Consider the following 23,861-nt stretch of genomic DNA (forward strand, 5'->3'; position numbering starts at 1 on the left):
CGTCCCCGTGTGTTTGTGCCACGGTGTGTGTGTGTGTGTGTGTGTGTGTGTGTGTGTGTGTGTGTGTGTGTGTGTGTGTGTGTGTGTGTGTGTGTGTGTGCGAGTGTGTGTGTGTGTGTGTGTGAGTGTGTGTGTGCGCGAGCGTTTGTGAATCTGTGCGTCTGTGTCCAAACTTGAAGAGTGTGCAATCTGACTCGGATCGGAAACCCGTTCGGGTTGGGCGACCCATTAAGTCCTATAATAAGATTACCCCTGTTATATACATCAACAACAAAGAAACAGCAGAAGAAAGAACACTGAACATGAACATGAAGATGAAAACTGAACGCTGTACACTGAAATATCTATATCATGTTAGCTTACCACTCCAGTGACATAGGGTGCAAGTCAGAACAATAATGGTGAAAACGATGAAATAGAAAATGGAACAGAAAAAAAAAGATTTGGAGTAAAATAAACCACCTCTTGACCATCTGTGTTATTTTTAGGTTAATGAAAACAGAATTATCTTTTTCCATCTATGTATAATACAGCAATTAATGGATATTACTCTTCAGTCATTCAAATATAGGCCTCGACAATGTATATCGCAAGCAATGTTAATGTATCGTCATCATAGTTCATTTTCAGCACGCCAATGATGTCCCCACTCCAACAATACTTGTTTTGAAAATGGATCATTTCACAAACATTACTATATGCCCTACAACGAAATCAACATGCGTTTCACCCTCCCTTAGGAAGCCACAGCACGAAGAAAGACATCAACATGCATTTCACCCTCCCTTAAGAACCCACAGCACGAAGAAAGACATCAACATGCATTTCACCCTCCCTTAGGAAGCCACAGCATGAAGAAAGACATCAACATGCATTTCACCCTCCCTTAGGAAGCCACAGCACGAACAAAGACATCAACCTGCATTTCACCCTCCCTTAGGAAGCCACAGCATGAAGAAAGACATCAACATGCATTTCACCCTCCCTTAGGAAGCCACAGCACGAAGAAAGACATCAACCTGCATTTCACCCTCCCTTAGGAAGCCACAGCATGAAGAAAGACATCAACCTGCATTTCACCCTCCCTTAGGAAGCCACAGCATGAAGAGAGACATCAACCTGCATTTCACCCTCCCTTAGGAAGCCACAGCACGAAGAAAGACATCAACCTGCATTTCACCCTCCCTTAGGAAGCCACAGCATGAAGAAAGACATCAACCTGCATTTCACCCTCCCTTACAGCATGAAGAAAGACATCAACCTGCATTTCACCCTCCCTTAGGAAGCCACAGCATGAAGAAAGACATCAACCTGCATTTCACCCTCCCTTAGGAAGCCACAGCACGAAGAAAGACATCAACCTGCATTTCACCCTCCCTTAGGAAGCCACAGCACGAAGAAAGACAGAAAGGAGGAAGGGGGACAATGGCAACACCATCAGATGTTCAGATTCACCACCTCAGCAGCAGTGCTATCTGTGAACGCCAGTTAATGGTAAAATAAAATAAAAAGTTAAAGGTCACACAGCCTTTCACGGTCACTGGAGCAGTGAATTCATATCGACTGTGTCCAGGGCTCAGCATAGGAAGGCGGGGCCCAGTCCTCTCCTTATGCCGTGTTCACCTTGTCCAACCGAAGTCATGTACTCATTCATACCTGGATGGAGTGAGGAAAATGGAGTAAAGTGCCTTTCCCAAAGACACAACACCATGCCAAAACAGAGTTTCGAACCCTGATCACTGGTGAACACTGGGTCAGAAGTCCAACGTCAAACTGATCTGCTACGAACGCCAGTACGTCTTTCTAAACAGAATTACTTAGCGTGATAAATAACCATCTCACCTCGTCAGTACCACGTCACTCGCCGTTGGTTCTATCACTGTTTTCACTGAGTTCGCGTACTGATCACCTGGACGTCAGTAACATGAACACTGATGAAAATGAATTAAATAAGGAAGACGAAATGCAACGCAACATACACAACTAGGAACATACATACACAAACCTACTAAGAACATTTAGCAACACTAATCACCACTTGTTAAACACGGGCCTCTGAACTGAACAAGAGATACCGACCAGAGCCACGCTGCAGTAGGAAGGCTATCTCGGTCAATCGTGTGTTGTTGTACTCCAGCTTTCAATGGCCCCTCGACGTTTTTCTCTATGCTCCAGCCATAAGCCTGCAGTTGTTTATGGCATTATCGTGTGGGCTCTGCTGTAATGAGAACTTAGAAAGGATTAGGCCCAGTGCAGAAATAACTCTCCTGCTCGTAACAGTAGACTACCGACAGACTCCAGCTTTGACACAGAACAGACAGACCTGGAGGGATCTGGTGAACAGTTGGTTTGTGTCAGGGCAGTCTGTGTCAGTTTGTGTCAGGGCAGTCTGTGTCAGTTTGTGTCAGGGCAGGCCCAATGTCTCACAGTGTTGAAGAAGGAAAGAAGGGGAGAAGAAGAAAACCGAGCTCTCGATTACTCGACTGCCTGATGTTTGCTCGTTTCTTAGTTGTAAAGGTGAAATAATATTTTTCAGAACATTGTGTTTTTTTCCATTGCTGATGTTCGTCGTTTTAATTTCCGTTGTTTGATTTAGTGAAATAAGTGTATGTAATTTCCACTGATGACAATGAAATATTCTGATTTCGAATACTACCACTGCTACTGCTGCTGCTGCTACAACTGCTGTTACTACTGCTGCTGCTGTTACTACTACTGCTATTAGTGTCACTGCTGCTACTGCTACCACCTCCAACCTTTTGTCTGCTTCTGCACCCTACAGCTATAATTGTATTGTGTTGTATTGTGTTGTATTACTACTCTTTGTCACAGTAGATTTCTGTGTGTGAAATTCTGGCTGCTCCCACAGTGCAGCGCCACTCCCCCTCCCCCCTCCCACCCCCACCCTTTCAAGTTATTTTCTGTCTGCAAGTATGTTTGATTCATTATCAAAGCGGGTTTTTCCACAGAATGTTGCCAGGAACAACCCTTTGTAGCAGCACTACTATCCTGCTGCTGCATGCTGACACCATGAGGCGCACTGTGCTCCATGAGGAGAGCGGTGGTCTGTGGCTGGCCGAGTGCACAGGGTTCACACTGCAGGCAGACGGCCACACGCTACACATAACAGCCACGTGTGCTGTTACTGCCCCCATCACCCCACCCCCTTTCTCTGCCTCTTCTGGGGAAAGGGTGGAAGGGAGGGGGGCACCACTGTCGGCACAGCTGATTGGTGGCATGGAGGTTGTCCATGTTTTACGTTGTGACAACAACTACACCTTAACCAATGAAGCAGGAGAGTTACGGCCATGGATGGGTGGTGGTGGTGGTGGTGGTGGTCATTGTGCTGATAATGGTGGTGGTGGTGATGCGGATGATGACGACCATTCTGGTGATGGCGATGTTAATGATGAGGAGGAGGACGACGACAGTATTCACGATCACGATGATGATGATGATGATGAGTAATGACAACGACGACGACGACGACAACGGTGATGATGATGATGATGACTGCGGCGACGACAACGACGATGATGATGCAAACAATGATGACGTTAATCAAAACGATGATGATGACGATGACTGTTAACGTGTTAACGATAACGACGTCCAAGATGAAGGTGCTCTCATTACATGTTCAGTAGAAAAGAGGGAGACCCACCTGGTGCCCAGACCTACATCCAGGCAGCGATTCCACCTGACACTGGATAAAGTGGCCCGCCCGCATGCGCGTCAGCTTTTGTCAACACAACCTTCACAAGACTCATTAGGAACCCTCCCCGTCCAGCCACCCTACACACACACACACACACACACACACACACACACACACACACACACACACACACACACACACACACACACACACACACACACACACACACACACACACACACACACACACACACACACACACACACACACACACACACACACACACGGCTGTATAACGTACTCGATGTTTTGCAAAAACATTGTCAGAAGCGGAAACGTGAAATGAACTAAAGTAAAACGTTATTTTTCGGTGCATGACAAAAACCCGTGACATTCTTATTTTTGATAATTACTTTCAACGATATTAATGACAACGAATCTCTCTCTCTCTCTCTCTCTCTCTCTCTCTCTCCGGCTCTCTCTCTCTCTCTCTCTCTCTCTCTCTCTCACACACACACACAGGGGGTGAGTTCAGGTTCACAGACCTGGTAAGACGCGGATTCGGAGCTCTCCCAAAAAATTGTTATTATTTTTGTTAATTGCGTCTTTTAAAACAAGATCCATCGATAAGAATGGAATCAAGTTCTTTTGATGTCATCAATGAACAAAATATTCAAAAATTACTTCAATCGCAAAAGCAGGATTTTGAAAATTTACTTTACAAAGTTTTGGACTGTCGTCTTCCAGCAGTGACACAGCAAATTTCAGCCAGCCTAGAAAAGGCAGTGTGTGAGCTAAAAAGCGAAATGCACGAGCTGCGTGCCAAGACATCATCACTTGAAGAAACGGTGACAACTGCTGTTCATGAAACATATCTCGCAAAGCAAGCTGTGATCCGGTTGGAAGGCAGTTTGTCACAAGCCACAGCAAAACTGTCGGACAGGATAGAAAAACTTGAAATGTTTTCGAGACGTGAAAACCTGAAGTTTTTCAATGTTCCTCGAACATCCAGCCCCGAGTCGTACCACGAATGCGTGACGGCCGTTCTCAGTGTGTTGGAAGGGACAGTGCCAGGTAAAGTGTGGTGCCGTGATGACATCGTACGTGCACACAGACTCGGACACTACAACGACAATAATAGCCGCCCTCCGCCGATGATTGTCAAGTTCACACGATGGTCAGACAAAATGGCACTCTTGACACAGGGTAAAGCTGCTCTGCGGAGAAAAGACGTAAGCGTGGCTGCAGATCTGACAGACAGGCAGAGAGAAACCATCAAAGATTACCGTCACCAAGGTATGCACGCATACTACAGAGGGAACAGGCTGGTTGTGGAGGAACAGAAGCGGCCACACATTTCTCAGCGGCAGCGGGGACACGGGGACCACGGGGGGCGCGCCCAGCACGACACCAGGGCCTACTACAACACCGGCAGCAGCACCGGCACCAGTGACCGAGGAAACCTCAGAGAGCGGGGTGACGGGCCGACATCTGAGCCACACCACGGATACTGGTACCCTGACCACCGGTACGACGACGGACCATCAGCCGACTTCTACAGGAGGTACGGGGGCGAGAGTTGGAATCATGACGGGAGTGAGATGCAGGATTGGAACTACCATGTCCAGCCATACCCCCACTATGCTTCTATGCATCACTTCCCACCATTGCCATCAACACGAAACGCCAACGTCATCAGTGTTCGGTCTGATAACACTAACGTGACTCAAACAGGTAGTATGAATGATACTATGACACAGGGACACAGTACTACACAAACATCTACCGAGACAGACAAAGAGACTGCCAAAGGAACTGACAAAGAGACTGAAAAAGAGATTGACGAAAGCAAAGACAATACCCTCACTAAAAACACAGAGAAAACATCTGCTGCGGACAACGAAGTTTACGTATGCGGACAACAGATATCTGACAGTGACACGCCCTCCGTGACAGTTACTGTTACTGACGTTACCGTCACTGACAATCAGCCACATTATACCGCACAGAACGACACGGAAACAAACAACGAGCAAAACACAAAACCACAACAAACTTGTGAGGCAACGAGACAAACTGACTATAGCAACACAAACACAGCAGAACAGGTAGATGACGTGACAGACCACTCGGTGACGGAACCACACACACAGCCAGCAACAGAACGCAACAGCCAAGACAAGGCCACATCAGTGCACGAGACACGGAGCTCCAGAGACAGAAGTGCACGTGACGCGCCGGCAGCTCGGCTGAGAAGTGCCTCGTGTACAGCAACCACAACTAAACGACAAACTACTATTCAGGAAGCAACAGGTAGAACCACAAAACAAAATAACCAATAGGGATTCGGCCAGGCTCATGTCACGAAGAATATTAACTTTGTCACATATAATATTGAAGGGCTTTCCCATGTGTATAACCATGAATTACGATCTTATATCAATAATTTTGATTTTTGTCTTCTTGTAGAAACGTTTACAACTCGGTTTCCAGAACATTTGTTCCCAGATTATGATGCTTTTGTTGTGCCGGGTGTTAGACTCTCGGATGGTATAACTGCAAGACTGTCCGGAGGTTTGACACTCCTTGTGAAGAAAGATTTTTCCAAGTATGTTGAAAAAATAGATGTGGAGTATGACAACATCATAGCAGTAAGACTGTCCAAAGATATGTTTGGCACAGACTTGCCAGTAATGCTACTTGGTGTGTATTTACCACCGAGTACTTCTGACTATTATTGCAATACAGAGATATCAAATGGTGTTGCTATTGTAGAACAATGTATTATGGATTTGATAGAGTGTTATGGAAATATGTCTTTTCTGTTACTTGGGGACTTTAATGCACGCACTGGGGGTGAAAATGCAATAGAGAATGATGATATAGAGGTAGATGTGTTACTAGACGATGATAGAGAATACAAGGTATATCGCTCATCAAAAGATAACATTCAGAATGACTTTGGTAAATATCTATTGAATCTTTGCAGTTCTTTTGATCTTTCCATTGTAAATGGTACTATCAAAGAAGACATTGATTTTGGTAACTACACTTACATTTCTTCTACAGGATGCAGTATTGTTGATTATGTCATAGTATCACGTTGTTTGTTAAATTCTTGTGTTTCCCTGAATGTTAGACCAAGGATTGAATCAAAACACATGCCTGTAGAATTTGTCATGCACTGTCAAGCAGATATAGCTGAATTATGTCGTACTCAGAGTACTTACCAAGTTGAAAAACTAGTTTGGGACCAAGAAAAAACCGAGGAATTTAAAGAAAAACTGGGGTCTGGTGAATTTAAAATCCATTTGGAACGAGCTTCTTACCTGGTGAATCATAATGTTGATGAAGCCTTACAAATTTTTAATGATGCGTTGCTTTCTGCTAGTGATTGTATGAGAAAAAACATTACCATAGGAAATGTACGAACCGACCCGTGGTTCGACCAGGAATGTAACCAACACAGAAGAGATCTCCGTCACGATTTGAGACAGTACTACAAACTTAAGGATGACAATTTAACTATTAGAACTGCGTATTACCAGAAACGCAGGGAATACAAAGAGCTCTTACGGCTGAAAAAGAAAACCCATCGTAAAAAAGTGTTGAACGCACTGCATGAGAAAGTTAATAATCCTACTGGATTTTGGAGCAAACTCAAATCATTTTCAGGCAGAAAATCTGGTGAAAATAACGTAAGTATAGATGAGTGGTATAAATACTTCTCTCAGGTTTTTCAGTCTCAGGCGAACAATGACCTGTCAGACAATGTAGACAGCCAGTCTGAAGAACCTATCAGTAACGAGCAAAGCCAACTCAACACTGATTCACTTGACTGTGACATTACTGAAAGTGAAGTCTATGCTGCAGTTCGTTCCTTGAAAAACGGCAAGGCAGCGGGCCCTGACGGGATCATTGGAGAAATCTTTAAAAATTCTATCACTGTGATTGCTCCATTTTTGGTCCTCTTGTTCAATCAACTCTTCTCTTCTGGAAGTTATCCCATACAGTGGTCGGAAGCTATCATCCATCCCATATTTAAAAAAGGTGACAAAAATTTACCAGATAATTATAGAGGGGTATCCCTGTTGAATATATGCAGTAAACTGTACAGCCATGTATTAAACGAACGATTAAATAAATGGATTGAACGTAACAATATCATTAACGACTGTCAAGCCGGTTTTAGAAAGAAATATAGCACAGTTGATCATGTTTTTACATTATTCGCCATGGTTCAAAAGCAATTGTTGCTGCACAAAAAATTATATGTTGCTTTTATCGACTTTAGAAAAGCGTTCGATTCTGTTGTCCGTATAAACTTATGGAAAATTCTAAAGAAAAGGGGAATTAATGGGAGAATGTACCAAGCCATTACAAGCATATATAACATTGTGAAAGCAAGAGTTAGAGCTGGCAGTGAACTTAGTGATTCATTTATGTGTCCTTCAGGGTTAAAGCAAGGAGAGGTATGTAGTCCAGTTCTGTTTTCCCTCTTTATAAACGAATTAGCAGAAGAAGTCATTCAGAAAGGTAAACATGGTATTCAACTTATTCCTGATTTATTAGAAATCCTAATTCTTATGTTTGCTGATGATATTATTTTGATTTCTGACTCGATTGTAGGCCTCCAGAATCAGTTAAATGTTCTGTTCGACTCAGCAAAGAAACTTGGGCTGATAGTTAACTTAGAGAAATCAAATGTTGTTATATTTAGAAATGGTGGCTATATCTCCGAAAAGGAAACGTGGTTTTATGGCCAGAACAAACTTACAGTTGTTAACATGTATAAGTACTTAGGAATTATCATGTCCACCAGACTTTCCTTCACGCACAGTTTGAATGACATGGCAAGTCGAGCGAAGAAAGGAGTCATTACTATATTTAGATTGCTGTGGTCATTAGGAGAAAAATCACCTACTATATTCTTCAAACTTTTTGATGCTCAGATCCAGCCAATACTTAGTTATGGGGCTGAGGTTTGGGGAATCATTGCAAATGTTGACACTGTGGAAAAGGTACACCTTTTTGCTTTGAAAAGATTCTTGAATATTAGTTTAAGAACACCTAACATAATGGCATATGGAGAACTTGGACGGTTCCCACTGTATGTTAATCTATACCTAAAGAGCATTAAGTATTGGTTGAAAATTTTGAAAATGCCGCCCCATCGCTTACCACACAAAGCTTATAAAATGCTATTATACTACCATTACAGTAATAAGAACACTTGGGCATCATCAGTCTGCTTTTTCTTATATAAATTTGGCTTTGGGGAGGTCTGGGAAAACCAAGGGGTCGGTAACGAAAATGAATTTTTAAAAGTCTTGAGAAATAAGCTAATTGATGAATACAAAACACAGTGGTCTTCTGATATGCTGCACAGTGAACGTTTTCAATTCTATAGAACATTTAAAAGTGATCTTATTTTATCTCCATACTTACAATTAGTAAATCATTTGCGAGCCAGAGTCAGTCTGATCAGAATGCGACTGGGTGTGTCTGAATTGTATGTCCATAAGTTGCGTTTCAGAAGGAACTTGTCAGTAAACCAGCTGCTTTGCCCATTCTGTGAATTTCAAATAGAAACTGAAACTCATTTTGTCCTACAATGTCCAAAGTACCTGGATTTAAGAGAACAGTATATCCCTGCCAAATATTATAATTATCCATCACAATTTAAGCTGACAATGCTATTTGCATCAGAATGTAAAACGTTGGTCATCCGCCTTGCTCTGTTCCTTGAGAAAGCTCTGAAAGTCCGTCGTATGTATCTGTTGGATTGATAAGTATGTCATCAATACTTACATGAGTGTGTGTGTGTGTGTGTGTGCGTGCGTGTATATGCGCGAGTGCATAGGTGTGTGTGTATTTAAATGTGCATGTATGTACGTGCATAGCTGTGTATATGTGTACATATACACGAGTTTGGATAACTATGTGCAAATGTTCAAATTATGTAATATGGTTTTTGATCATAACTTGCGTGACCTTGCAGGGAATCATTCATCTGATGTGACTATGAATTTGTAACCACCCTCAATGACATGGGCCAGTGGCCTATTCATTAAACCATTCAGTGTTCAGTGTTCAGTGTTCACACACACACACACGCACACGAACACACACGGACACACACACACACACACACACACACACACACACACACACACACACATACACACACATGGGCATGTACACAGAAAAACAGACAGATAGACACAAAGACAGACAGACAAACACACAGAGAACAAACACAACACACAACTTCCCCCCCCCCCCCACGCCCCCCTCCCCCCCCCATTCCCCCGCCCGTTACTGCCCCCCCTCACCCTCTCTCCCCGTCCCCCGCCAAAAAAAAAAAAGTTTTACATTTTGTGATCTTCCACTGCACACTGCAATCACCGCCAGAACCCTCTTGCACGAGCCAGGTCTTCAAGCAGAAGGATTACTGCCAGACTTCAGTCACTGTCTGACTGGAGCCGAATCAATGGCCCGTGCGCTCAAAGCCTGGATCAGTGCCACTGACGTAGATAGCTCAACAAAAGCTGTTACTCCATTGGCTCCAACCTCTGGCTTCTCGGTCAGCTCTGCTCAGTGACTCAGTGTCTTTTGATACACAGAATAAACTGTTTGTTTTGAGAGAGAGAGAGAGACAGAGAGAGAGAGAGAGAGAGAGACAGACAGACAGACAGACAGACAGACAGACAGAGACAGACAGACAGAGACAGAGAGACAGAGACAGAGACAGAGACAGAGACAGAAACAGAGACAGAGAGGGGAACTAAATTGAATTCAATGTATTTCACGAGGGGAGTGGAATAAGCAAATACAAGCTTTTTTACAACCTGCCCTCATGGCAAAGAAAAAAAAAAGAAAAAAAAAAAGAATTACATAACATGAAAAGACTAATACAAATACTGAAACAAGTCAACTAGAGAGTGAGTGAGAGGGAGAGAGAGAGAAACAGACACACAGACATATACTGAAAGATACAGAGCAAGACAGAGAGAGGGGAGAGAGATTGGGGAGGGGGGAGGGGGGAGGGGAGAGGCGGACAGACTGACAGACACAAAGAGCCAGAGAGAAAGGGGGTGGGTGTGGAGGGGTAGATGGATGAACCTGTATTATTTCAGACTATAACGAAAAGAAGAACAAGATTTGTTTTCAAAACCCAAACCATTTTTACATATCTCGTTTCACTCGACTGTGAAGTCCGAGAGCAACAAGAATATAGAATACATCTCTGAGAGAGAGAGAGAGAGAGAGAGAGAGAGAGAGAGAGAGAGAGAGACAGAGACAGAGACAGAGACAGAGACAGAGACAGAGACAGAGATAGAGGGGGAGATAGAGAGAGAGAAGAGGGGGTCAGGAGGGGAGGATAGAGAGAAGAGGGGGTCAGGAGGGGGGATAGAGAGAGAGAAGAGGGGGTCAGGAGGGGGGAGATAGAGAGAGAAGAGGGGGTCAGGAGGGGGGATAGAGAGAGAGAAGAGGGGGTCAGGAGGGGGGGGATAGTGAGAGAGAGAAGAGGGGGTCAGGAGGGGGGATAGTGAGAGAGGAGGGGGTCAGGAGGGGGGATAGAGAGAAGAGGGGGTCAGGAGGGCGGGATAGTGAGAGAGAGAAGAGGGGGTCAGGAGGGGGGATAGTGAGAGAGGAGGGGGTCAGGAGGGCGGATAGAGAGAAGAGGGGGTCAGGAGGGGGGATAGTGAGAGAGGAGGGGGTCAGGAGGGGGGATAGAGAGAAGAGGGGGTCAGGAGGGGGGGATAGTGAGAGAGAGAAGAGGGGGTCAGGAGGGGGGATAGTGAGAGAAGAGGGGGTCAGGAGGGGGGATAGTGAGAGAGGAGGGGGTCAGGAGGGGGGATAGAGAGAAGAGGGGGTCAGGAGGGGGGGATAGTGAGAGAGAGAAGAGGGGGTCAGGAGGGGGGGATAGTGAGAGAGAGAAGAGGGGGTCAGGAGGGGGGATAGTGAGAGAGAGAAGAGGGGGTCAGGAGGGGGGGATAGTGAGAGAGAGAAGAGGGGGTCAGGAGGGGGGATAGTGAGAGAGGAGGGGGTCAGGAGGGGGGATAGAGAGAAGAGGGGGTCAGGAGGGGGGGATAGTGAGAGAGAAGAGGGGGTCAGGAGGGGGGGATAGTGAGAGAGAAGAGGGGGTCAGGAGGGGGGATAGAGAGAGAGAAGAGGGGGTCAGGAGGGGGAGATAGAGAGAGAGAAGAGGGGGTCAGGAGGGGGGAGATAGAGAGAGAAGAGGGGGGGCAGGAGGGGGGGATAGTGAGAGAGAAGAGGGGGTCAGGAGGGGGGGGATAGAGAGAGAGAAGAGGGGGTCAGGAGGGGGGGGAGAGAGAGAGAAGAGGGGGTCAGGAGGGGGAGATAGAGAGAAGAGGGGGTCAGGAGGGGGGATAGAGAGAGAGAAGAGGGGGTCAGGAGGGGGGGAGAGAGAGAGAAGAGGGGGTCAGGAGGGGGAGAGAGAGAAGAGGGGGTCAGGAGGGGGAGATAGAGAGAGAAGAGGGGGTCAGGAGGGGGAGATAGAGAGAGAGAAGAGGGGGTCAGGAGGGGGAGATAGAGAGAGAAGAGGGGGTCAGGAGGGGGAGATAGAGAGAGAGAAGAGGGGGTCAGGAGGGGGGGATAGAGAGAGGAGGGGGTCAGGAGGGGGGGATAGAGAGAGAGAAGAGGGGGTCAGGAGGGGGGATAGAGAGAGAAGAGGGGGTCAGGAGGGGGGATAGTGAGAGAGAGAAGAGGGGGTCAGGAGGGGGGAGATAGTGAGAGAAAGAGGGGGTCAGGAGGGGGGGATAGTGAGAGAGAGAAGAGGGGGTCAGGAGGGGGAGATAGAGAGAGAGAAGAGGGGGTCAGGAGGGGGGAGATAGTGAGAGAAGAGGGGGTCAGGAGGGGGGATAGAGAGAGAGAAGAGGGGGTCAGGATGGGGGGATAGTGAGAGAGAAGAGGGGGTCAGGAGGGGGGAGATAGAGAGAGAGAGAGAGAAGAGGGGGTCAGGAGGGGGGGATAGTGAGAGAGAAGAGGGGGTCAGGAGGGGGGAGATAGAGAGAGAAGAGGGGGTCAGGAGGGGGGGAGAGAGAGAGAAGAGGGGGTCAGGAGGGGGAGATAGAGAGAAGAGGGGGTCAGGAGGGGGGGATAGAGAGAGAGGAGGGGGTCAGGAGGGGGAGATAGAGAGAGAAGAGGGGGTCAGGAGGGGGGGATAGAGAGAGAGAAGAGGGGGTCAGGAGGGGGAGATAGAGAGAAGAGGGGGTCAGGAGGGGGGAGATAGAGAGAGAGAAGAGGGGGTCAGGAGGGGGGGATAGAGAGAGAGAAGAGGGGGTCAGGAGGGGGAGATAGAGAGAAGAGGGGGTCAGGAGGGGGAGATAGAGAGAGAAGAGGGGGTCAGGAGGGGGAGATAGAGAGAGAGAAGAGGGGGTCAGGAGGGGGAGATAGAGAGAAGAGGGGGTCAGGAGGGGGGAGATAGAGAGAGAAGAGGGGGTCAGGAGGGGGGATAGTGAGAGAGAAGAGGGGGTCAGGAGGGGGAGATAGAGAGAGAGAAGAGGGGGTCAGGAGGGGGAGATAGTGAGAGAGAGGAGGGGGTCAGGAGGGGGGGATAGAGAGAGAAGGGGTCAGGAGGGGGGATAGAGAGAGAAGAGGGGGTCAGGAGGGGGGGATAGTGAGAGAGAGAAGAGGGGGTCAGGAGGGGGGAGATAGTGAGAGAAAGAGGGGGTCAGGAGGGGGGGATAGTGAGAGAGAGAAGAGGGGGTCAGGAGGGGGAGATAGAGAGAGAGAAGAGGGGGTCAGGAGGGGGGAGATAGTGAGAGAAGAGGGGGTCAGGAGGGGGAGATAGAGAGAAGAGGGGGTCAGGAGGGGGGGGATAGAGAGAGAGAAGAGGGGGTCAGGAGGGGGGGAGAGAGAGAGAAGAGGGGGTCAGGAGGGGGAGATAGAGAGAAGAGGGGGTCAGGAGGGGGGGATAGAGAGAGAGGAGGGGGTCAGGAGGGGGAGATAGAGAGAGAAGAGGGGGTCAGGAGGGGGGGATAGAGAGAGAGAAGAGGGGGTCAGGAGGGGGAGAGAGAGAAGAGGGGGTCAGGAGGGGGGAGATAGAGAGAGAGAAGAGGGGGTCAGGAGGGGGGGATAGAGAGAGAGAAGAGGGGGTCAGGAGGGGGAGATAGAGAGAAGAGGGGGTCAGGAGGGGGAGATAGAGAGAGAAGAGGGGGTCAGGAGGGGGAGATAGAGAGAGAGAAGAGGGGGTCAGGAGGGGGAGATAGAGAGAAGAGGGGGTCAGGAGGGGGGAGATAGAGAGAGAAGAGGGGGTCAGGAGGGGGGATAGTGAGAGAGAAGAGGGGGTCAGGAGGGGGAGATAGAGAGAGAGAAGAGGGGGTCAGGAGGGGGAGATAGTGAGAGAGAAGAGGGGGTCAGGAGGGGGGGATAGAGAGAGAAGGGGTCAGGAGGGGGGATAGAGAGAGAGAAGAGGGGGTCAGGAGGGGGGAGATAGAGAGAGAGGAGGGGGTCAGGAGGGGGGATAGAGAGAGAGAAGAGGGGGTCAGGAGGGGGGGATAGAGAGAGAAGAGGGGGTCAGGAGGGGGAGATAGAGAGAGAGAAGAGGGGGTCAGGAGGGGGGGATAGAGAGAGGAGGGGGTCAGGAGGGGGGGATAGAGAGAGAGAAGAGGGGGTCAGGAGGGGGGATAGAGAGAGAAGAGGGGGTCAGGAGGGGGGGATAGTGAGAGAGAGAAGAGGGGGTCAGGAGGGGGGAGATAGTGAGAGAAAGAGGGGGTCAGGAGGGGGGGATAGTGAGAGAGAGAAGAGGGGGTCAGGAGGGGGAGATAGAGAGAGAGAAGAGGGGGTCAGGAGGGGGGAGATAGTGAGAGAAGAGGGGGTCAGGAGGGGGGATAGAGAGAGAGAAGAGGGGGTCAGGATGGGGGGATAGTGAGAGAGAAGAGGGGGTCAGGAGGGGGAGATAGAGAGAGAGAGAGAAGAGGGGGTCAGGAGGGGGGATAGTGAGAGAGAAGAGGGGGTCAGGAGGGGGGAGATAGAGAGAGAAGAGGGGGTCAGGAGGGGGGGATAGTGAGAGAGAAGAGGGGGTCAGGAGGGGGGAGATAGAGAGAGAAGAGGGGGTCCGGAGGGGGGAGATAGAGAGAGAAGAGGGGGTCAGGAGGGGGGGATAGTGAGAGAGAGAAGAGGGGGTCAGGAGGGGGGAGATAGTGAGAGAGAGAAGAGGGGGTCAGGAGGGGGGGATAGAGAGAGAGAAGAGGGGGTCAGGAGGGGGGGGGGATAGTGAGAGAAAGAGGGAGTGGGGAGACTCCAAATCAAAAAATGATGTCAGACCTCTGGCCCTTGAGCGATGACACATGCTGCGCGTGTCTACATGTTGCACCTGACATCCACACATCTACTGTTTTGTGAAGGAAACTAAGCCATATTCATTAGTATACCTACTGGGCATAAGTAAACAGAGTTTAAGCATAAATGGATTTTCAGAATACTTTGGTTATATCAATTCACTTCTTATTTCATTATACTTTGTGCACACAAACAAAAAGTGAAGTTCTGATTCTGGTAAGTTCTTGCGAAAAGGGTTCCATTTATTTCTGTCCAGGCTGGCTATGTATTGCAAAAATGTGAATCCAGGGGTGACATGCCAATTCCAAATCATGAAAATGTTCAGTTCCGATTTTGAGTATTCCTGATAAGAAACAAATAAGAGCTGAACGTTGGGGGTATATTTGAACTGAGAATAAACATCATGAAATCATGGTAACGCAACGAACCATGCCAACTTTGAGCAGAACAATCTACAGGTTCTTGTCTGAATTCTCTGATGAACATCTCCATGTTACCAACACACCGTGCCTGCTGAAGCAGCCAAACCATGTGTACAGTGAGGTAAAGAAAGGAGCATGTTGTTAGCCTTTTTCGGGTACATGTTTTCATTTACATTAATTAGTCGAAGCAAAAACTTTATGTACCTTATGTAAATATTTATACAAATGGGAAACCTACCCGTTTCTCCATTTGCAAATTGTGCTATGATAGGTGACTTAGGATTAACACCTAAAATCTCTTTAAGAATCTGGATGTACTTTTTCTATACACTTCTGGTCTTGTGCCGATCCCCAAGTTTCTGAGTATACGTCAGAACGGACTGTATTTGACAAACATTTTGAAAAAAAAATGCATGGAGAGTGTTCTCCAACAGACCGTAACATATTCATGATAACTGACACTCTCTTACGGGCTCAGTCGGCAAGATCAGTTTTAGCAAGTTGGTACAGTTAACAAATACGGGTACACCAAACTACGTATACATGTTTACAACTTTTAGCTTTTCAGTTCCATCATACCACACTTTCAAGAAATATAGCCACCATTTCTGTGAACAACAATACTAGATTTTTCTAACTTGGTTAACATTCAGATCCAAACGTCTGGGCATCGTACAGAACGGAATGTAATTGTGTTTGCAAACCAATGACACTGTCAGAAAAAAAAACCCACAAAAAACACGACATCATCAGCAAAAAACAGTTTCACTGATTCTATGAACTCTAGAACAGCTGAATTCCATGTGTACCGCAACCTACAACATTTTGGGAAAGAAAAGTGTCGAACATTCTCAGAGTCACCCTGCTGACGCTGCTCACACCTCGTGGGCATTAGAAAAGTCAGTCACACTGGTGCCTACACGAACACGTGCTTTGACAGTAGCATACATACTGGGGGGGGGGCGTGTGAGACAGACAGACAGAGACAGAGGGAGGGAGAAAGAAAGAGAGAGAGAGACAGACAGAGACAGAGGGAGGGAGAAAGAAAGAGAGAGAGAGGCAGAGAGAGACAGAGGGAGGGAGAAAGAAAGAGAGAGAGAGGCAGAGAGAGACACACGAAGAGAGGCAGGATGGGGGTTAGGGGTAGAGAGAACAAGGAACTTCCTGCTTCCAGCCACGTTTGTCAACACGGAGACAATCTGTTGCCTGAGCTCATTAAGACCTTGTTTGAGCAGCTATGGGTACCAGCCGTCGTACCTTCACCAAGTGAGTGGTTCTGTCCGCCCCCTCTCTCTCCCCTCTCTCTCCCTCCTCTATCTATATCTCAGCAACCCCCCACCTCTCTCTCTCTCTCTAATCACAACCCCCCTCCTCTTTCTCTAACAGAACCCAACACTCCCTCGCTTCAGTAAAAGAAAATAAAGGAAGCACTGGGTTCTTTTTATGTCGGGTGTAAAGTTCTCATTGTAAATGTAAGGCGGACTGCTTGGCGAAATGTTATCTTTGTGGAGGCTGCCGTTTAGATTTATTAAAAAATGAAAAATAAAAAAAGGGGGAGGGGAGGTTTCGCATTGCGTGTTGACGTAAAGTACATGGTTGTTTTTGTTTTCTTTTTCATTAGAGAGAGAGAGAGGGGGGGGGGGGCAAAATATTGGTCTAACAAACACGAATGCAGAATTTTAATTACAAGATATTAGAAAAAATACCTAGAGAAAGAAAGAGACAAGGGAGAAAGAGATAGACAAAGAGACAGACGGATGGAAAGACTCAAAGGTTTTGAACACATAGGTGTGGGACAGGACAGAGGTGTGGTGTGGGACAGGACAGAGGTGTGGTGTGGGACAGGACAGAGGTGTGGGACAGGACAGAGGTGTGGTGTGGGACAGGACAGAGGTGTGGTGTGGGACAGGACAGAGGTGTGGTGTGGGACAGAACAGAGGTGTGGTGTGGGACAGGACAGAGGTGTGGTGTGGGACAGAACAGAGGTGTGGTGTGGGACAGGACAGAGGTGTGGTGTGGGACAGGACAGAGGTTTGGTGTGGGGCAGGACAGAGGTGTGGGGCAGGACAGAGGTGTGGTGTGGGACAGGACAGAGGTGTGGTATGCGGAAAGGACAGAGGTGTGGTGTGGGACAGGACAGAGGTGTGGTGTGGGACAGGACAGAGGTGTGGGACAGGACAGAGGTGTGGTGTGGGACAGGACAGAGGTGTGGTGTGGGACAGGACAGAGGTGTGGGACAGGACAGAGGTGTGGGACAGGACAGAGGTGTGGTGTGGGACAGGACAGAGGTGTGGTGTGGGACAGGACAGAGGTGTGGTGTGGGACAGGACAGAGGTGTGGGGCAGGACAGAGGTGTGGTGTGGGACAGGACAGAGGTTTGGTGTGGGGCAGGACAGAGGTGTGGTGTGGGACAGGACAGAGGTGTGGTGTGGGACAGGACACAGGTGTGGTGTGGGACAGGACACAGGTGTGGGGCAGGACAGAGGTGTGGTGTGGGACAGGACAGAGGTTTGGTGTGGGGCAGGACAGAGGTGTGGGGCAGGACAGAGGTGTGGGGCAGGACAGAGGTGTGGTGTGGGACAGGACAGAGGTGTGGTGTGGGACAGGACAGAAGTGTGGGACAGGACATAGGTGTGGGACAGGACAGAGGTGTGGTGTGGGACAGGACAGAGGTGTGGTGTGGGACAGGACAGAGGTGTGGTGTGGGACAGGACAGAGGTGTGGTGTGGGACAGGACAGAAGTGTGGGACAGGACATAGGTGTGGGACAGGACACAGGTGTGGTGTGGGACAGGACACAGGTGTGGTGTGGGACAGAACAGAGGTGTGGTGTGGGACAGGACAGAGGTGTGGTGTGGGACAGAACAGAGGTGTGGTGTGGGACAGGACAGAGGTGTGGTGTGGGACAGGACAGAGGTTTGGTGTGGGGCAGGACAGAGGTGTGGTGTGGGACAGAGGTGTGGTGTGGGACAGGACAGAGGTGTGGTGTGGGACAGAACAGAGGTGTGGTGTGGGACAGGACAGAGGTGTGGTGTGGGACAGAACAGAGGTGTGGTGTGGGACAGGACAGAGGTGTGGTGTGGGACAGAACAGAGGTGTGGTGTGGGACAGGACAGAGGTGTGGTGTGGGACAGGACAGAGGTTTGGTGTGGGGCAGGACAGAGGTGTGGGGCAGGACAGAGGTGTGGTGTGGGACAGGACAGAGGTGTGGTATGCGGAAAGGACAGAGGTGTGGTGTGGGACAGGACAGAGGTGTGGTGTGGGACAGGACAGAGGTGTGGGACAGGACAGAGGTGTGGTGTGGGACAGGACAGAAGAGTCGTGTGGGACAGGACAGAAGTGTGGTGTGGGAAAGCACAGAAGCGTGGTGTGGGACAGGACAGAGGTGTGGGACAGGACAGAGGTGTGGTGTGGGACAGGACAGAAGTGTGGTGTGGGACAGGACAGAGGTGTGGGACAGGACAGAGGTGTGGGGCAGGACAGAGGTGTGGTGTGGGACAGGACAGAGGTTTGGTGTGGGGCAGGACAGAGGTGTGGTGTGGGACAGGACAGAGGTGTGGTGTGGGACAGGACACAGGTGTGGTGTGGGACAGGACACAGGTGTGGTGTGGGACAGGACACAGGTGTGGGGCAGGACAGAGGTGTGGTGTGGGACAGGACAGAGGTTTGGTGTGGGGCAGGACAGAGGTGTGGGGCAGGACAGAGGTGTGGGGCAGGACAGAGGTGTGGTGTGGGACAGGACAGAAGTGTGGTGTGGGACAGGACAGATGTGTGGGACAAGACAGAAGTGTGGGACAGGACAGAGATGTGGTGTGGGACAGGACAGAGGTGTGGGACAGGACAGAGGTGTGGTGTGAGACAGGACAGAGGTGTGGGACAGGACAGAGGTGTGGGACAGGACACAGGTGTGGTGTGGGACAGGACACAGGTGTGGTGTGGGACAGGACACAGGTGTGGTGTGGGACAGGACACAGGTGTGGGACAGGATAGAGGAAGTGTGGATGAGGGTTAATGTGACGTCAGTGTCCTCTGTCACCCCATCACCTGTATCAGCCAGCCTTTCTTTCCTGTCGGCTCTCCAACCTCCCTCTTTCCCCCCTTTTTAACGTCCTTCCGTTGAATGCAAACAATAACAACAAAAAGTGATGGCACTGGTTTAAAAAAAATGTAAAAAAGTGTACATGTATGTGTATGTGAGTGAGTGTGTGTGTGTGTGTGTGTGTGTGTGTGTGTGTGTGTGTGTGTGTGTGTGTGTGTGTGTTTCCTTTTGTGTGTTACTTGGCTGATTGATTTGTTCTTCTTCTTTTAATCTGTTTTTAACATAATAATTTCATGTTCTGGGCGTCTTCTATGAAAACGAGTATCTGTTTTCAGTGCAACCACCCATGCGAAAGGATGCTAACACAAACAGATGAACATACTGACAAGCATGAAATGAAAAACATTCTAAATAAGCTTGCATCACAACAAAGATCAAAACCGGTGAAAGTGAGCTTTCTGTTCACATACATAAGCCATTCAGCTGATTTGCATACGCTCAGAAGCACACAATCTCAGCTGCATCAAATATCCATGCGCCCGCCATCAGTCTCCATTTCACACTCGTTATAAGAAATTACTAAAAGCATGTAAAACGACCTTCAAATATAAACAAATTGGTTACAATAATAAATAAGCCCGTAGATCAAGGTGAGTTTATAACAGATATGAATAATTAAGTACATAAATAATGGCAACAACAATAATAATGATGATGATAATAATAACAATATTAATGATAATGATAACAACAACAACAGTAATGATAATAACAACAAGAGAGGCAAAGCCTTCAAGACTCACTTGTGATACACTTAAAAAAATAATCCAAGCTTTTTATGTATTGAGTATAATGCATTTACTGTTATATTTATATTTTTTGTATTCTCTAAACTTGGCACTTTGATCTGATATTCTGACCTAACAGCTAGAGCAGTCATTATTATCATTTTTTGTTCAAACAGAAACTTCTTTTGCTAAGCATGGAAGTTTTGTTTATTGCAAACCTTTTGGTGCAGACAGTAAAATAAGGGAAATTACTCTGTAGGGGACTTAGTTTGCTTTAAACTGATCTTTCTCATCTTAAACATTACATTTTGAAATTATACTCAATACATAAAAAGCTTGGATATTTTTTTAAAAGTGCATCACAAGTGAGTCTTGAAGGTCTTGCCTCTCTTGTTTCAAAATGTAATGTTTAAGATGAGAAAGATCAGTTTAAAGCAAATTAAGTCCTCTAGCATTAATTAGAGTAATTTCCCTTTTCTACTATCTGCACCAAAACGTTTGCAAATAAATCAAAACTTCCATGCTTAGCAAAATAAGTTCTTGTTTGAACAAAAAATGATAATTATGACTGCTCTTGTTGTTGGGTCGAATATCAGATCAAAGTGCCAAGTTTAGAGAATACAAAAAATATAAATATAACAGTAAATGCAGTTTGCATATAATAAGGCTTCATTTTTTATTTTTTTGTGCCCATCCCAGAGGTGCAATATTGTTTTAAACAAGATGACTAAAAAGAACTGAATTTTTCCTATTTTTATGCCTAATTTGGTGTCAACTGACAAAGTATTAGCATTTCCAAAACAAAGTCAGAATAAATTAATAATACAAGATGAAAAATATGAAAAATAAGCACAGTCAGTATAATGTAAGACTTACAGTTTTAAAAATATAGAAATATAGAAATAAGTACAATCTAAAAATTAGCATAATCAGCATCTAAGACTTTCTGTTATAGATAAAACATGATAAATGGAATTGCTCTCTACATCACAACATAATAGACCGGACCCAAGTTTAAGATTTCCGAAACTAAAATATCAAGCAAACACACACACACACGCGTGCGCGCGCGCGCGCACGCACACACACACACACACACACACACACACACACACACACACACACACACACACACACACACACAACTGAATCTACACGCCATAATTAAAACAGTCAATCAGCTCACTGAACCAGGCAGCCAGGCAGCAACCCATCAAATCAGTCAAAAGCACTCAGCCACACAATCAGTGAGTCGATCCAGCATAAAAAGGTGGTTGACCACCTTCCATCAGTACTGGACAAGTCAGCTACTGTTTACTTCAAGTGATCGATCTGTGGCCAACATAGACGGCTATTGCAATACGTGTGTGTTCCTCTCTCTGTCTCTGTCTGTCTGTCTGTCTGTCTCTATCGCTCTCTCCCCACCTTTTCTGTCTCTTTGCCTGTCTCAGTATGTCTGTCTGTCTGTCTGTGTCTGTGTCTGTGTCTCTCTCTGTCACTCTCTGCATCTACTGTGCTTTGAAGCAGAAACAACGAGAACAACTCTTGAATCCCCCGTAAAAAAAGAAAAGCGAACATGTCGACAGGTATGTGAGTACTACGGCCTTTGCACGTGTGTGTGTGTGTGTGTGTGTGTGTGTGTGTGTGTGTGTGTGATTTAGTTAAACGTCTTTTCACTGTTTAGTGATATCAGACAAAAATAATAAAGTGTGCATGTGTGCATGGGAGATGATGGAGTTGGGTACATGGGAAGGTGGTTGTATGACTGAAGTGACAGAGTAGTGGAAAAGGAAGAGTTACGAAGGACTGGGCTAACCAACAGTGAATCATAACATGAATTATAACAGTGAATTACACATCCATATAACAGTAAAAAGCATGCTTATGATAGCAAAAACGTGACCAGTCAAAGGTGTGAACTTTGAATCAAACATTCAGAAAGTTTTTGTATTAATGAATAATTATTCAAAACATCTCCTACAGACAAACAGGATATATGTATGGTGGAAACGGGTCAGATAGTTTTTGAAAAATCAGTTGTCTTGTTTTTGGACACAGGACAAATGTGTGTGTGTGTGTGTGTGTGTGTGTGTGTGTGTGTGTGTGTGTGTGTGTGTGTGTGTGTGTGTGCGTGTGCCGTGCGTGCGTGCGTGCGTGCGTGCGTGCGTGCGTGCTTGCGTGCGTGCGTGCGTGTGTGTGTCTGTCTGTTTTGAAAGATCAGTTGTCTTGTTTTTGGACACAGGACAAATGTGTGTGTGTGTGTGTGTGTGTGTGTGTGTGTGTGTGTGTGTGTGTGTGCCCCGCGTGCGTGCGTGCGTGCTTGCGTGCGTGCGTGTGTCTGTCTGCCTGTCTGTCTGTTTTGAAAGATCAGTTGTCTTTTTTTGGACACAGGACAAGTGCGTGCGCGCGCGCGCGCGCGCGCGCGCGTGTGTGTGTGTGTGTGCGTGTGACGGTGTGTGTGTGTGTTTGTGTCTGTCTGTCTGTCTGTGACAAAATATCACTATCACAGTATGGGACTTGGGATTCTCACTCCGCACAGTCTGTAGATGGTACATTACATGCTGTGAAGTGCGGGCTGACACCTTCCCTGACTGTCACTGCCTGCAGACAGCCTTTAACACGATGAGCACCACAGACATTTCATGTGGACCCTACATGTACAGGGTTCAAATCAAGTTAAGAACTACATGGGAACTTGCACAGTTTTCTTTTTTGGTTGCACGGTGAAAAGATGCCGATTTTCCAGCAGATATCGGTGTACACAGCCAGTGTGATGGGCGCCACTCATAACCATGCGTGCTTTCTTGCATGTGTACTTCTATTTTCTTACAATGAAAAACCACAGCGCAGCTACTTAAAAATAAAGGAAATACAAAAACCGGCACTGAATAATTAAATTTTGACTGAAACATCGATTTTTGAAACGCATTTTTAAGCTGTCCGTAGTGCAAGTGCTGAGACAGGTGTTCGTGTGGGGACAATATGCCGCGGGAGCATGAATCATCCAAACCATCTCGCGATGAAACATACTCGCCTTCTTGAAGTGGTACTTCGCTTTTTGTGTACCCTGTAGTTCAAGCTGTTTGATGTCTGTGGACTGGGACGTGCATCGGGTGTTCCACAATTCACTGCCTGATCCATGACACACCACTACAGCCTTTGTCTCTTTGCGGCTTCAGTCTTTGTCGTCTGGCTTTTTGTGTTTCTCTCTTCCTCTCCTCCCTCCACCCTGCCCTATCCCCCTACGTGAGTGTGTGGGGGGGCGGGGGAGGAGAGCGGTCAGTTAGAGGGCAGGGAGTGGGTGGGACAGAAACTATCATATTGAGACATAAGCCTGCTCTATATGCTTTGCTAAGTGCATTTTGGTATGTATATATAACATTGATGTATTGTGTTTTGTAAGGCACCTCGAGCACTTTTTCTGAACTGAGTGCTACACAAATATACATTATCATCATCATCATCATCATCATCATCATCATCATCAGTAGTAGTAGTAGTAGTAGTAGTAGTGGTAGCAAGCTTCACAGTGAAGAGAGAGAGAGACAGACCGTCAGGCAGGCAGATGGATAGACAGACAGACAGACAGACGGACACTGATATATAGAGACAAACAGACACACAGACAGACAGACAGACAGCGAGA

The 23,861-nt window shown here is 47.2% G+C and overlaps 1 protein-coding gene across 2 annotated transcripts in view; it reads right to left on the reverse strand.

The window, feature by feature from the left end:
• Positions 1–23,861, reverse strand: part of LOC143275959 (uncharacterized) — a 50,724-nt gene that overhangs the window by 25,165 nt on the left and 1,698 nt on the right. The window contains exon 1 of one of the 2 annotated variants that reach the window (XM_076580308.1): positions 3,665–3,784. The exons of the other annotated variant lie outside the window; for it this stretch is intronic. The gene's annotated coding sequence lies outside the window, so the exon portion shown is untranslated. Of the gene's footprint in view, positions 1–3,664; positions 3,785–23,861 lie in introns of those variants that run through there. 2 annotated transcript variants of the gene reach the window in all.

The sequence above is a fragment of the Babylonia areolata genome, chromosome 31 (assembly GCF_041734735.1).
Source record: "Babylonia areolata isolate BAREFJ2019XMU chromosome 31, ASM4173473v1, whole genome shotgun sequence".
Taxonomy (NCBI): Eukaryota; Metazoa; Mollusca; class Gastropoda; order Neogastropoda; family Buccinidae; genus Babylonia; species Babylonia areolata.